The sequence below is a fragment of the Schistocerca piceifrons genome, chromosome 1 (genome assembly GCF_021461385.2).
Source record: "Schistocerca piceifrons isolate TAMUIC-IGC-003096 chromosome 1, iqSchPice1.1, whole genome shotgun sequence".
Classification (NCBI taxonomy): Eukaryota; Metazoa; Arthropoda; class Insecta; order Orthoptera; family Acrididae; genus Schistocerca; species Schistocerca piceifrons.
In genome coordinates this window covers 741,748,820-741,764,633 of record NC_060138.1, presented here as the reverse complement: position 1 = coordinate 741,764,633, position 15,814 = coordinate 741,748,820, and positions in this window count along the sequence as shown.

Below are 15,814 nucleotides of genomic sequence, written 5' to 3'. Positions count from 1 at the left end.
ACGCATACTAACAAATTCTTCAGCCTACCTTCACAATGAATCGCACACTCTTTGAAGTACACCTGGCTCCATTCGTCACACGCATTGGTCACACGCTCCTGTAACACCTTCATAAAGTTGATGCTCTTAAATGTCACCATAGCCATAAAACCAAAGGATTCAGTTCTGGCGAAAAGCGAGAACATGCTGCAGGACCTCGTCAACCCATCCATCTCTGAGAAACATTGCAGTAAGGTGCTGTTACACATCCGTAGGAATTGGGGTGGAGCTGTGCCTTGCGCAAACCACAGTCGTTGGTTTTTTGCAAGGGTAATATTCTCCAAAAAGGCTGGTAGTTTGTCGCGCAGGCATTGTAGTATTCTTCAGGATATTTTCAGTGCAGTGGCCAAGTGATCATCCACATTTTTCCAGTGGACGATGTGTAAGTTCGACGAGCAACCCACGGAAGCAAATGTCTGTTGTAAACAAAAGAAGACTTCCACAAGAGATAGCTGAAGATCATTATTAATACAGATTGAGCGATTTCCTGTAGGACGAATGTGGTCTTTTATTTATGTCATCTTGAAACAGCGTTTGGTTTCTATTAAAGTCAATATTGTCGAAAATGTGCAGCGCATACCGTACCATTTCACCTACTATTATTTTGGTATGGTGCTGCAACAAGTTCTCATCACAGAAAAATAAATGAGACTTTCTCCACAACATGAACCCTAGGTCACTGACGAAATGCAAGTGTTCATTGTGGCATGAAGCATCGATTGTTCAAGTTAGTCTTCCAGCACGCAAATCGAACACTGGACTGGAACGTGAGTGAGGATGCTGCAAGGTTGATCATGGCCAAACCCTCCGCATTTGAACTTTTTCAATTACGAGCCCACACAACATCCATTGTTACAGTGGAAAAAGTTTCAGGTTGTACAGTCATCCTCTTCCTTCAGCAAACTCCTGACGCTGTTGTCCAATAAGAACACCCCAAATCACATGATATTCACAATGCCCACGTTTTCCTCGCAGCTTCTGTGACCCTCTTTCTTCTTGGTCTTCCCATCTGCCGTGTTTGTCGACTATTTCTAATACAGAGCTTAAGATGATTCGATATTTTGGCTTATCAATATTTCTAGTAGTATGTACCAATGAATATTTTATTTACGTCCGATTGGTTTCACAAGCAATATCTCAGACGCCTGATACGACTTCACGACAAGCAGTCAGTCTTATTTATTCTCATGGTTCGTAGCGAAGATTTAGTTGTAGTGGTATGATTGTTTCATTCTACTAATATCGTTAGTAGTCATTTGTGACAGACATTTGAATCTGTCCAGGTAATTCTGTCATAATAACGATATGTGCTGTCTAATATAATTTTTGAATGTAGTGACAGAATTAGAAAAAGGGCACTAGACTAAATTTGTCGAAACTAAGAGTAGCCTTAGTCTATGCAGTTGGTGTGGAATGGTGTGAGGCGAGGATAAAAACATCGCGGTGTGTGTTGACGAGGGTTCTGAGAGTCTGTTGAGACGGTTCTGAGAAGGATCTACCAAGTCCGACGTGTGCAACATGGGGTATAATGCCTCATTGATGAAATAATAAAAAGGTGAAATTGTTTCCTGCGTATCTAGCGTCATCCTGCGAAGGAAGTGGTACTTCCTCACTTGTAACACAACACGTGACTTTACATATTTAATTCTGCGTGAAGTGGCAGACATTGCGGTCTAACAGGAATTCACGTCAGAACAGCATTTCTGAAATAGCCAATAGAGTGAAATTACAGTCACACTTGGGGAGCAGTTATATACATTGAGATTACAAATGTCAGGAGACAGCGATATGCACATTTATAGATGGCGGCTGTATCACGTATACAAGGTATAAAAGGGCAGTGCATTGACAGAGTTGTTATTTGTACTCAAGTGATTCGTGTGATAAGCTTTCCGGTGATCATTGCCGTACGACAGGAATTAACGCGCGATGGTGGTTGGACGAAGACGCATGGCACATTCGGTAGGGAATTCTATATCGCGAGATCCACAGTGTCAAGAGTGTGCCGACAATATTAAACTTCAGGCATTGCCTCTCACCACGGAAAAATCAGCGACCGACAGAATTCACTTAAGGATCGAGAGCAGCGGCATTTGCGTAGAGTTGTCAGTGCTAATAGACAAGCCACAGTGTGTGAAATAAGCGCCGAAATCTATGTGGGATGTATGACGAATATGACGAACGTATCCGTTAGAATAGTGCGGCGAAACTCGGCATTAACCGGCTATGGCAGCAAACGATCGACGCGACTGCCCCTGCTAGTAGCACGAAATGCTAGCAGCGCACCTCCTGGGCTCATGACTATATCGGTTCGGCCCTAGACTACAGGAAGACCGTGACCTGTGGTCAGGTGAGTCCCGATTTCACTTGGTAAAAGGCAGTGGTAGGGTTCGGGCGTAGCGCAGAGCACACCCAGCCGTGGACTCTAGTTGAAAACAAGGCACACTGCAAGCTGGAGTGGCTCCGTAATGGTGTGTTTGCATGATCCAATTGAAACGAGCATTGACTTGGAGACCATTTACAGCCGTTCATGGCGTCGTGTTCCCCAAAAACGATGGAATTTTTACTGGTGACAATGTGTCGTGTCACGCAACACATGACTTAACGTATTTAATTCTACGTGAAGTGGCAAACATTGCCGTCTAACAGGAATTCACATCAGAACAGCTTTTCTGAAATAACCAATAGAGTGATTGGTTTTAAGGACATTCTAGACAATCCAAGCTAACTGTTTGGCCGCTCAGATCGCTTGACATGAATCCCGTCGAACAGTTATGGGACATAATCGAGTGGTCAGTTCGTGCACAAAATCGTGCACCGACAACACATTCACAACTTGACGGTTACAGAGGCAACATGACTCAATATTACGGCAGGGGACTTAGAATGATTTGTTGAGTCCATGCCACGTCGAGTTACTGCACTATGCGGGGCAAAAGAAGGTACCACACCATATTGTGTCGCCTCATCGTATAAAATATCTTTGACAATCGTGCCTACAAAGCATATAGGTGCAGTTGCCGACGAGATGCCACTATCGGATGTTAGAGGACTATAAATGTGTTGCATGGTCAAACGAATGTTTTTGCAAATATGAGAATGTCGCCCCGCATCGTGTTTATTTTAATCCTCAGGAAGTCCAGTGGGAGACATCAGCTGAGAAAAACATCGCACTGGCGCACATTATGAAATGATCTTAAGATAACTGTTCGGAAGCTGATTCACTGGTGAAGGAAACATAACGTTGCGAGTGTAGTAAATGAAAAAACATTGGATACACTAGCGTAATGTTACGGCTGATTTGCATCACGAACATTCAGGAGTAATATCAATGTTTGAAACTGTGGAGGTACAGCGGCCATTAAGAAACTGTATTACGGGAAATCAGAACTTCAGCCGCCTACAAGCATTGAAATAAATCAATATTGAGGGACGAAAATTCGTGCCGGGCTGGAACTAGAACGGTTGCCTTAATATCTTCTGCCATCCGGACAAGCTTCCTGTCAAATCCAAGTTCTCAAACTACCACGTGCAAGCAGGGTACCCATCCACTAGCACCACTGCTCGTAGCATTTGCTAAGTCCCGCAGGGAATCGAAATATGTGGTGCATCCGCATTGAAACTACCTAAAGCCGTCTTACACCGGTGTCCAAAATTAAAGCAACAAACAGCTGTTGCCCCGTCCAGCGTTTAATTCGCGATATAATCATACAAAATGTCAACAGAGGTCTGTACGGTTGTGTTCTGCGCGAAAGATGGCATTCCGGCCAGCAGAGAAGCACGTCAGGGCACCTCTCAATGTTTTCCGAGTATTCCCACATAAACAATCAACGTATACACAGTCAAAGACGGTTCAGTATGATACAGAGAAGACACCTACCAGACTCTCTGCGGTGGAGCGCCATAGGAAGAATGGAATCAGGACAGTCGCAAGATGATGTGGCCCGATGGTGTAATGTGAATCTTTCTATTGTTTCTCGGATGTGGCGACAGTTTATAGAGACCGAAACTGTATCCCGAAGAACAGGGCAGGGTCCACCATGCGTGACATCAGAAAGAGAGGACCTTATTTGCCTGTCAGGGCACGACGGTAGCGCCTCAGTACTGCACGGCAACTGGCATCCCACGTCGCAGCTTACACTTGTACCGGGGCAAACGGTGTACAGAATGCTTCAGCAGTGTGTCCTTTATTGTCAGAGACTTGCTGTATGTATACCTCTGACGCATCTTCACGAGAACGTCTAGAGCGGAGTCGTCAAGTTGCCATCTTGACGGTCGAACAGTGGGCCAATGTTCTTTTCACAGATGAACCCCAATTTTGTCTGGAGAGTAGCTCTCGGCGGATTTGCATCTGGAGAGAATGTGGAACACGATTTGAGCACCCGAACGTTGTGGAAAGACAACAGTATCGACAAGGATCCCTAATGGTGTGGACAGAGATTTCAGAGATTTTGTTGACCAGTGGAAGACCTCTTCATGAACTTCTATTGCTGCATCAGCAGGGTTTAACTGCTGTCAGGTATCGTGAAGAGATCTTTGGACCTCATGTGTGGCTGTTGCTAGTAGTCCCATGTAATCAATGCTCTGTATTCAAAACCTGCAATAGGCATTAGCAAAATTAGCAAGCGAACAGTTTCTTCAGTGCTGCGTCAGCCCAGCAAGCTTTTCGTTCATTTGCATGTTAGTGGAAAATGTGTGAAATTTCAGTTGGACATTGGTTCCTCTTTTACATTGCTCAATTGTAACACATATGAACTGCTAGAATCCCCACGCTTGTCTATAACTAGCACACACCTGACGGATTGTAATGGACAAGACATTCTCATTCTCGGAACATGTAGTGTGCCTGCCGTTTATCGCTCGCTTACGTGAATGGTGTCTTTCACTGTGCTACAATCACATGACTGTGAGAACATATTTGGACTTGAGTCTTTTGACTTTCAAGTTCAGGACAATGTGTTGTCAGTCACTGCATTCAATGCCAAAGACAGTGTAGCTAGCTTGCTGAAAGAATTCCCTGAATTCTTCTCTGAAGGTTTAGGCAAGGATCACAATTTTGTTGCACAAATTACCATGTAAGACAATGCTCATCCGAAATTTTACGGGCCAAAACTCTTCCCATTGCATTACGGGACAAAGTGGCAGCTGAACTTAAAGACTTCCAAGATAGCGGAGTTATTGTACCCACATCAGCTAGTCAGTGGGCGAGTCCACTGATTTTGCTCCCCAAACATTCAGGTCGCATTCTCCTCTGTGTTGAATTTAAGAATACCGTCAACCCACAAACAGTGATTGATTATTATCCATTGCCACGACCAGAGGATCTCATGGGCAGATTGGGCGTTGGTCGCTACTTTTCAAAAATTGATTTGCGCGATGCATATCTTCAAATACCGCTTGATGAAGAATCTCTAAACGTATGTGTTGTAAACACTCATTTGGATTTATATATAAATATAATTTTTCGGCAGTGCTTCCGCACCCGCAATTTTCTAACGATACCTGGAACAGATGACTGCTCAAGTACCAAACTGTTCAGACTACTTGGACGATATTGTCGTGGCAGGTCGTACACCTGAAGAACACACTGCAAATTTGCGTGTTTTTTTCGTGTGTTATCTGATGCAAGACTCAAGTGTCGCCTGGAGAAGTGTGATTTTATTAAATCTGCGTTGCAGTATCTTGATGTCATTAGTCAAGATGTACCTCCTCTTCACTCTCATTTGTTAGCCATACATGACATACCAGTTCCTCACAAAGTCACAGAGCTGCAGTCAGTTCAAAAATGGTTCAAATGGCTCTAAGCACTATGCGGCTTAACATCTGAGGTCATAAGTCCCCTAGACTTAGAACTAGTTACAACTAACTAACCTACACATAACACACATTCATGCCCGAGGCTGGATTCAAACCTGCGACCGCAGCAGCAGCGCGGTTCTGGACTGAAGCTGCAGTCAGTTTTAGGGAATATCAACTATTATATTCGGTACATATCGAACGCAGCACCAATGCCAGCTCCTCATCGCTTGCGCCACAACAATGTCCCTTTTGTTTGAACAGATGAGTGCCAAGAAGCTTTTCAAAAACTTAAAGATGCATTGCTCAGTGATCGATGCTTGGTTCACTGATACTAAAAAACCATTGTCTTGCAAGTTGACACTCTTAGGGAATCGGTGCAGCGATTTCGCCCTGAACTGATGATAAAGAAAGGCCCATTGCTTTCGCATCAAAAATGTTGCCGAAAGCTCAGTGAAACTATTCACACATAGAGAGAGGCATTGGCTGTTGTGTATGGTGTCACCAAATTCCACCACCATTTGTGTGGCAGAAAATTCTACTTAGTAACGGATCACAAGCCATTACAGTCCTTGTTTCATGCAAGGAAGCCGGTTCCTATATGAACTGCCCAAAACTTGCAAAGATGGGCTTTGTTTTTGGCTTAGTATCAGTACGAGATTGTATGTCGTCCGACAGCTCAACGTGGTAATGCGGACGCACTTTCACGTCTTCCGATTAGCCCTGATACAGACTTTGACGCTTCTTCTGCATCTTGTTGTTACATCGGTACTCAGGATACTGTACTGCTTCAATAATTTCCTCTGAACTACAGAAAAACTGCACAGTCCACGGAAGCTGATTCAGATTCGAACATTTTGCTAAAATACATTCGCACATCTTGCCCTCGCTTGTTGCGTCGCATAAATAGCTCGGTAGTGCGCCGATACTTCCCACGTCGGCATAGCCTCGCTAAACAGAAAAGTGTGATTCTTGTTCAGAATGACAGTGGAGAGTCACGAGTGTTGATTCCTCAAACTTTTCAAAACGATCAAATAACTTCGAGGAATTCAGCCGCTGAAAGTGCTACCTGGCTGAATTCCAGGAAGTTATTTGAAAGTTGTATACGCTAGAAGAAACTCAGGTTTCACATTTTCAAAACAAAGTGTTGCAGTTACTTCACCAAGGGCACTGGGGGATTGTTCGTACAAAACAGTTAGCACGTCGACACTGTACTTGGCAGGTTATGGAGAACCAAATAGAACAGATGACGTCACAGTGTCACGCATGTGCGGAAAACCAGTCCGCTTCGCCACGAAAATACTGTACTTGGCCTAAGTCGCAGTCACCATGGCAACGTGTACACATAGACTTTGCGGAACCTTTTTGGAACACTCATTGGTTGTGGTAGACATAGCAAGTTCCCTTTTACTATACTAATAAACTCGACAACGTCACGTAGTACAATTCAGGTGTTGTCCTATATTTTTTGTCTCGAAGGTTTACCTGAAGTCATAAAATCGGACATCGGGCCTCAGATAACCTCAAATGAATTTGAAACATTCTGTGAACGCAACGGCGTACAACAACTAACTAGTGCACCGTTCCATCCACAGTTTTGTCAGAACATTGAAGCAACAGATAGCCAAACTTCGCACCGCACGCACCAGGGATCAAGCATTGCTACTGTTTCTCTCCTCCAATTGCTCGCATCCACGAGATGGACCATCGCCGACAGAATTGCTAAACGGCCGGCGCCATCGGACACTGCTCCATCTGCTCCACCCTCCTCAGCATCCGGCGCCGAAGGGTGGTCGCAAGTATCGCTTCGCACCGCATGATATTTTGTTTTGCAGGGTTTTTAACGGTAGCAGACGGCGCGAGGCGAGATCGTTCGTCGACATAGCGCATGCATGTAGCTCATTTCAGGCCCAGAGGGATTGCAGCGCCGCCATCACAATCATATTCGCCACTGTCATGTGCACGGTGATCCTTCTGTACCTCTTCCCCCAGATTCACGGATCCCGTGGACAGCACGGCCACAGTAGCCGCCAGAACGTGTCATCACGCTACCTTGGGACGACCCCACGGAGACGGAGCCTCCGCCTCCTCCGCCTCCGCCACCTCTCGTGCTAGCGATGGAATTGGACCCGACCACGCCGCAGCAGCCGCCGCCTTCTAGATCTTGCTATGGGCCTCAGTAGGTGGACACGTACCCTTCTGGTCGTTTTCCAGGGGACGTTTCCGCCAGAGCGAAGGCCGGATGGCGGGGTACGACTGGAAGCCTGACGTCCTCTGCCACAGTTTCCGGTCCAGCGCAGCGTCCAACATCCTGCCTTCCTCCCGTTGTTGAGCTCATTATACGACGACGGTATGGAGAAATGTTCCGGTGTAAAGTCAGGCACCGGCATTGCCAGTCAGGAACGTTAGAGCAGAGAGGCCTGTGAAGAACACGTCAGCCAATAGTACACTGACCGACCCCTCTGCAGGACGACAACGCGACAGCAGCGCCCTCTACGCGAAGAGAACATAAGCACTGCACCCGACTGGTTGCGGTCCAGTTCCATGAATTCTATTAAAAAAAAAAAAAAATTCAAATGGCTCTAAGCACTATGGGACTTAACATCTGAGGTCATCAGTCCCCTAGACTCAGAACTATTTAAACCTAACCTAAGGACATCACACACATCCATGACCGAGGCAGGATTCGAACCTACGGCCGCAGCAGCAGCGCGGTTTCAGACTGAAGCGCCTAGAACCGCTCGGCCATCCACGAATTCTACAGAAGCGTCAAGACTAGTGCCCTGTATAGAAGCATCCGCTCTGTTACTTCTGTTGCATTGGAATTATATATACTGAAGAGATTTCTTATTTGCATGACGCCCTTTGCTTGCGTCACTTCTGTATTTCTCAACGACTTTTAATTTATTTTCTGTAATAAAGTTCATTAATATGATTTGCTTGAATTTTTCTCCAGCGATTCGAAAAAGCAGGTTTGCTAGACATCCTATCTTTGACGACTAGGCAGGATACAACAGCACAAATGGTTTTCTTAACCTTAGGGGCACACTAATTGATATACACTACTCTGAGCTGGTGCGTCTTGCATGTTGCTGTCGATTCTTATTTTGATATCTTTGATGTTGTTCTATCTTCACTGTCTTGCTTCCTTGGCTTGTTTTGGTTTTGAAATCGGTGAGGGGAGAGATAAGCAGGGAGTACTTGGGTGGTGGACAGGGAGCGTGATTGAAACAGCGAGCGTATAAAGAGTGTACAGATTTGGCGGCCGTCGAGTGCTGCACGTTGCAGCTTTCCGGCTTTCCGGACCAAGCTGTGGCTGTGTGGCTTTAATTAGCCATCTTATGCTAGAGGGCGGGCAGTGCTGCACGACCTGGCGCGGATTGCTAATTCTACCCCAAGTGATCTTCTCCTGTTGCCAGCTGCGGACATAAAGCTGTAACTCGGGATAGAGACTGAGTGTTTCCGACCACAACAGCTCGCTGGTATTATATTTCTGCTCGCGACCGTCTTTTGCAGTTCTAGCAGTTAAGCTTACTAATTATCTGTTTTGTGTCAGGTTTGTCGCTTTGGTGATCCGGTACTGGCTCGTTACCGATTATAAAACCATGGCCTTACCTGTGTCTTACTTAAAGGGAATATTTTGTATTATAGGCTAACCTATTTTTAGTTGAGCTGTGATCAGAAATTTGTTTTAGTCACTGAGCCGCGTGGGTGTTTTTCGTCATTTGTTCCCGGGAGCTTTAAGTTACGTCTACTGCCTGAAGGTCATTTGTGCATATTTATTGTTGTTGTCTGATAATTCCGAAATAAGTGTAAGCATCATAAGTAAGTATCATTTACTTATAAGCAAAGCAGATCAAAATAGTTTTCTCCTTATTTGTGGAGATCTAAACATGTGCATACGTACGTAAATTCTTGTAGGCTACCCTTTATGTACAGAGGTTAGGGTGTGTCACTTGGTTATGCTCTTCCCTGTACAGTGAAACATCCCCATTATCATCTGCGTAGAAACTAACTGGTGATATGTTCAATCGTAATTTTACTTGTGGCTGTTGTGGCTCGGAGTTTGTGTGGAGGGACGGGCTATCCGTTGTCCCACACCGGCAGGTCCGTTCCGTGGGTGTGGTCCAATGGTTGCACCAGACAGTGCTCCTCTCATCTACGCGGGTTCGCCTTTGAATGAACGCTTGTGGACGCACCGTTAAGTGCAGCCTCATTAAGTTATATTGTTCACTTGTATTGCATTCTTATTGTAGTCTTAAGGTTTTGCTTGAGTGTTAGCTGCTGTAGCTACTGTAATTTGGTTGTTTTGATGTTCGGCGGGTGCGCCATTTTATGCTTTCATTTTGCTATACGGCCCTGTAGTGAAGGTGAAGGTGAAGGTGGCTTCGATCAAAAGGAAACGGTCGTCAAGTTCCTGTTCCTTGTATGGATTTGTTTTACTGTCTTAATTTTTTAACTATTGCCTGTTTTTTGTTCTTCTCTACACTTGCCATTGTTAAAACAAGAGTTGTACTCCACTTCAATGTTCAATATAATCGTATCAATTTAGAATAACTGTATTAAAAAATGTCACGGTAAATTATGTTCAATTAAGCCATCTTGGCCAGTCCTTCCATGACTCATGCTTCTCAGATACAATCATTGCTGGCTCCTGGTTATGTGTTAATTGCTACTAAAAGTTGTATGTTTTGGTTTGCATGCTTCTCTAGTAAAGCGGTATCATAACGCTTAAAGTGTCTAATTCATATGGGTGTCATGTAGTGTATACATCTCGTGTATCAAAATGCATAGAATAAACCTAATCATGAAGATTTTTAATCTAGACGATATTTTGATCTAACCTGAATGAAATAAATAACCGTGTCTCAATAGCTCGAATTTTGTTCATCTCTGTACGATTTCCCGAGTTCCCCCACAAATTTTATCTTATTCCATCTGGACACAAGAAGCTGATTGCTCTAATCAATCGCAGATCTCATTTTAAGCAAATGTGTTAGTGATTCGGAAAATGGCATAGGCAGCTCATGACAGTTGCTGGTAGTACTATTGTCAGTTACATGTGTGCCTTTACTTACACGGCTGAGGGTCAAAACACCAACCATGTCACACATAGATGCTCAAATTAATGTGATTAAAGAATAGTATATTTATAAGCTGTTTTCAGCTATCTGGAGAAGCAAGCGTAGAAGAAGGTGAGACAACAGTAGCGATCTACCTAAAGGGTAACATTAGTAGGCTCAATAAATTATGATCTACGTGTGGCTAAGAAATTCGAGGTATTTAACGCAGTATCTGACGAAGCCTCGTTTTGCGGATGAGGGAGCAAAGTACAAATTACTATAATACCATAATAATTTTTCGGATTAGGGATATCATATATTTTATACGACTGTCTGCTGGATGCTGACTAGATGTACAGTGGTTAGCTGTCCGGGCTGTCGGTCTGGTGGTAAGGTCCATGCCTGTAAACCGAGAGGTTTCGCGATCGAATTACGGTCGGAACACGACAAGTTTCAGCACGCCTACAATCTACTCTTCACCATCCAAGGACGTGACGAGTCGACAGGAACGACACGTGCTGCGAAGTCCATGCTAAATTATAAATCCCCTTTCCCTTTTTGGATGACTGGAGTAGGCTAGATGCAAGTGACGGCGTCCAATTGAAAGGCTTGCACCCAACCATTGAGCTACACGCAACTATGATGGGCCTTCAGTAAGTAATAAAATATTATTATTATTACTATTATTATTATTACTATTATTATTATTACTATTATTATTATTACTATTATTATTGCTATTATTATTACTATTTATTCGTTGGGGCCACCTAGGACCACGTTAAATCTTGTGGCACTTAACACTGAGCCTCGCTTTTTTCTGGGCACAAATTTCCCTCATTCGTTGTGAGTGAGCCTGCTTGCGCTTTTCTTTCGAAAGAACACCGTGTGTTCTTTTCGGTTTCTCATCTCGGTTTATTCCTTTTGTTACTATCTTCTTTCGGAAAAGAACTCTGTCAAAAGCACCTTCGGGTTTGATATGTAGCATCTGGAGGTCTTATTTGGTGTTTTTAAACCATGGCATCGTAGTTTTTTGGTTTTGTATCGAAAAAGGGAAATATTTTTTGATTCGCTTATTTCCGTCCATTCGTTTGAGGTGACCATAAAATAGTGCGCGTTTTATACAGATTGTGCCTCTAATTTTTTTCTGTTTTACTGTAGACTTCCTTGTTGGATCTGTTTTGGTGGATGCCATTCTTGCACTTGGAGCCTAGGATTCTTCTAATGATTTTGCGCTCTTTTTTCTCCAGTTCTTCGATGAGTCTTTTATCAGAGTTTAGGTACAAGGTTTCAGCTGCATAAAAAACTACTGGCTTCAAAACTGTTTCGGAGTGACACATCTTTGTCTTCTGGGAAAGACATTTCTTGTTTTATACCGTGCGGGATGTTTGGTAAGCTGTTCCTAGTTTGCATATCGGTTCCCTAAGTGCTTCCTTGTCCAGTCCATTTTTAATTATGACCTCACCCAGGTACTTGATTTTGTCTACCCGGGTGATGACCCCATATTTCGTACGGAGTTTTGGTGGGGCTTCTTTAATGTTAGTCATGAGTTCTGTTTTCTCAAATGATATTTTGCAGACCAATTTGTTCAGCGATTTCTTTTAACGATTTGAACTCTAGCGGTGTCTATGTCGTTTTAAAGAATGACACTATCCTCGGCAAAAGCCAAGCAGTTTACCTCGATCCCCTTCGATTTGGTTCCAATTTTCGCAGCAGGCTATAGTACGTTTCCATAAATCTCTTGTGCCAGATTCTGATGATCTCTTCAAGGACGCAGCTGGAAAGCATTGGAGACAGGCCTGACCCCTGTTTTGTCATCAAAGTAATCCGAGAGACACCCAAGGAATTTTACTTTGGATTTTGTATCTGTTAGGGTACCTCTTATTAATGCCTGCACTTTAAGGTCAACTCCAAACTCATTTACAACTTTCAGCAGAACCTCGCGGTCTATGGAGTCGTATGCCTTCTTGAAGTCCACAAAGACCCCTTTAGTATTCACCTATTCGTTGTGCGACTTGGGCTTCTAAACGCTCCATAAGGGCGAGTGAGAGAATTTCATAGGTTACCGGTAGGTTGCCTTTCTTGTGCATGGGATGATCAGTGCCGTTTTCGGATCTCCTCATTCCAAACTTTTTCTGTTTGTTTTTGTAAGATTTCAAATGATTCCTTTGCAGCATATTTCCACAGTTCTGCAGTGACAGTCTTCTCCAGGTGCTCTGTTGTTTTTGAGACGGGCTATATGGTGCTTCATCTTTGTCAGGTGGTCTGGACTCTGGGCACCTGAGCAGTGGTGCTTTGGTCTCAATGAGATTTGGAGGTTTACTACACTTCAGTAGGTCTCTAAAGTAGTCTGCCAGAATTTTCTTCATTTGAAGTCACCAGTGTACCGTCCTTTCGCTGAACGCATAGTGACGGTGGTTTGTAACTGGTCAGTTTGCATTTGAAGGCTCTGTAGTACTCTGGTTTTATTCTTTCTAAAATTTTGTTCTATCTTTTCAATGAGTGATTTTTCGTACTTACGTTTCCTAGTTCTGATTACCCACATTCTTTGGGCACATTGGATTTTCTAGGTTTCCAGTCAGTTTCTAATTTAGTTGAGTAGTATTGTTTCCATGCACTGAGCCTTTCCTTGAGGACTGACTAGCATGTGTCATTCCACCAGGCATGGTTTTTGCTTCTTTTGATTTTTGCAACTTCTTTGGCAGCCTCTATAAGGCGCTCTTTAGTAGTATTGAAGTCGCAATCGCTTGGTCTTGCCTTTTCTTGGAACACCACGACCCTTTGTCGAAGTTTATCACTTTCAAAGAGTGTTATTCTTTTGGTGGTCTTTCTGATGTTTGTGGGTATAGGGTTGAATTTAATTATGGACATGTAATGATGTAAAGCCACATTTATGTTTTTCTTTACTTTGATATTCATAATTTCAGGGCTGCTCCTCATGGAGATCACGACATGGTATACTTTGAACTTTTCGATGGTTTGGACGGGAGATCGCTTAGTGGTCTGCTTTCTGGGTAGATGGCGAAAGTGAGTCGACTTTAATTGCAGGTTGTGATTTTCAGAGATGGATTCAAATTTTTTGCCGTTTTGGTTGGTTTTATTATGGGCAGGGTAATTTCCTATAGTTTTTATTTTTTCGTTCTCCGCCGAGTTGAGCATTGCAGTCAGCCATAAGGAGTTTCACCTGGTGTTTAGATACTTTTTCATCCAGTAGGTCCCACAAGTTATCCACTTCTTCTGGGTCAGATCTGTTTTTATCATTTGTAGGGGCATGCGCGTTTACTAGGGCGTAGGTTTTGTTGGCACATTTGACTTCAGTATGGATAATCTGTCATTCACTGAATCAATGTTTGTGACCGATTTAAGGATCTTACAGCAAACGCGGTTCCAAGATCACATCTCCACTGAAGATCTGTTATTGAGCTCCAGTCTTGAAAAAACGGTAACCATCAGATTCAAAGATCTCTTCATCTGGGTACCTTGTTTCTTGTAGGGCAATTATGGATATCTGGTTTTCCTGTAGGGCTTTGGTTTTCAGCTTGCCAGTTTTTTTGAGTGAGTTTATGTTGAAAATTGCTAGAAAGGTTTTTGATTTAGTTCTGTGTTTTTGAATGCGCGGAACTCACTGAGACGCTCCGATTCGTCTGATGCATGATGCCGAGTCTCCCACAGAATCCGAATGAGACTCGTCCGCCGTGGCATTCACAACGAGGGATTCATCCGAAGACTTACCCCCTTGGGTAACTTTCTTAAAATGTTGTGCCGTCATGCTTCTTGACTATAATTTGTTGTGGACACATACGTATCCTGGTTTCAACTAGAGTTGTTAGCCTTAGAGGATGCCTCAAGATGTTTTCTGGCTTCTGTGTGGTTATTTGTTCTTGGTTTTCTTCCTTTAGCCTTCGATAAGCCAATGTCACACTATAAGGCAGCAACCGCTAGTTTTGGGCAACCCCGTGTATTTTATTTCCCCGTGTATCTGGTGAGCATTTCCCTATCCGCCACCTGGGGAGTCGCCCGATGGGAGACCAGCAACTCCACACGAGAAAATACTTTTTCTTTTTAAGGCAGGTTGGCAGGTTGGTTTTATTCAGGATTCCAATACACCACATTATTCCCCACTCGTTTGGCTACAAAAGACTGCTGTTCAACATAAACTTCGTTCAATGCGATGGCGTTATGGCAGCTTAAATGGGAGAACTTGTATGCCCGCGTGGTACCACTCCACTGGTCCACGTCGGAGGCAACGTCATGCTGCATCAATAACCTTGTAAGTAGGCTGTTTAAGTTTTTATATAGGTAACGCCACGTAGCGCTCTGTATGAAAATCACTGGCTGTGCTGCCATTGTAGTGTTGGGCAGCTGGATGTTAACAGCGCGTAGCGTTGCGCAGTTGGAGGTGAGCCGCCAGCAGTGGTGGTTGTGGGGAGAGAGATGGCGGAGTTTTGAAATTTGTAAGACTGGATGTCATGAACTGGTATATATATTATGACTATTAAGGTAAATACATTGTTTGTTCTCTATCAAAATCTTTCATTTGCTAACTATGCCTATCAGTAGTTAGTGCCTTCCGTAGTTTGAATCTTTTATTTAGCTGGCGGTAGTGGTGCTCGCTGTATTGCAGTAGTTCGAGTAACGAAGATTTTTGTGAGGTAAGTGATTTGCGAAAGGTATAGTTTAATGTTAGTCAGGGCCATTCTTTTGTAGGGATTATTGAAAGTCAGATTGCGTTGCGCTAAAAAAAAATATTGTGTGTGTTAGTTTAAACATAGTCATGTATAATTTTTTCAAAAAGGGGACGTTTCAACCTCCCCATCATCCATGTACTGCTTCCCGCGGAGAGTATCATCCATTAGGCCAAAATCGGAAGGTTCGAGACTCGGGCTGTAGGGTGGATGAGAAAGAGCAGTCTAAAA